Raw genomic sequence first — 235 nt, 5'->3', positions numbered from 1 at the left:
CAATATTGCATTTGCTACGCCATGCAAGTAAGAATCACACATAACTTAAAAGTGTTGATGTAGTGTTGCCGGAAATATTATTATTTCTTTATCCTTCATTCTGTTATCAACAGTTCTGGCCAATAATCACATTGATATTTCATGCAAATCGTTGAAAAACTGCATTGTTTATTAATTGTCTCTTGTGGTAATCATCTGTAAAATATTTAGCATTATTATCTTGCACTTTGAGCTC

Source organism: Penaeus monodon, chromosome 28 (assembly GCF_015228065.2).
Source record: "Penaeus monodon isolate SGIC_2016 chromosome 28, NSTDA_Pmon_1, whole genome shotgun sequence".
NCBI lineage: Eukaryota > Metazoa > Arthropoda > Malacostraca > Decapoda > Penaeidae > Penaeus > Penaeus monodon.
This window is presented reverse-complemented; position numbering follows the sequence as displayed.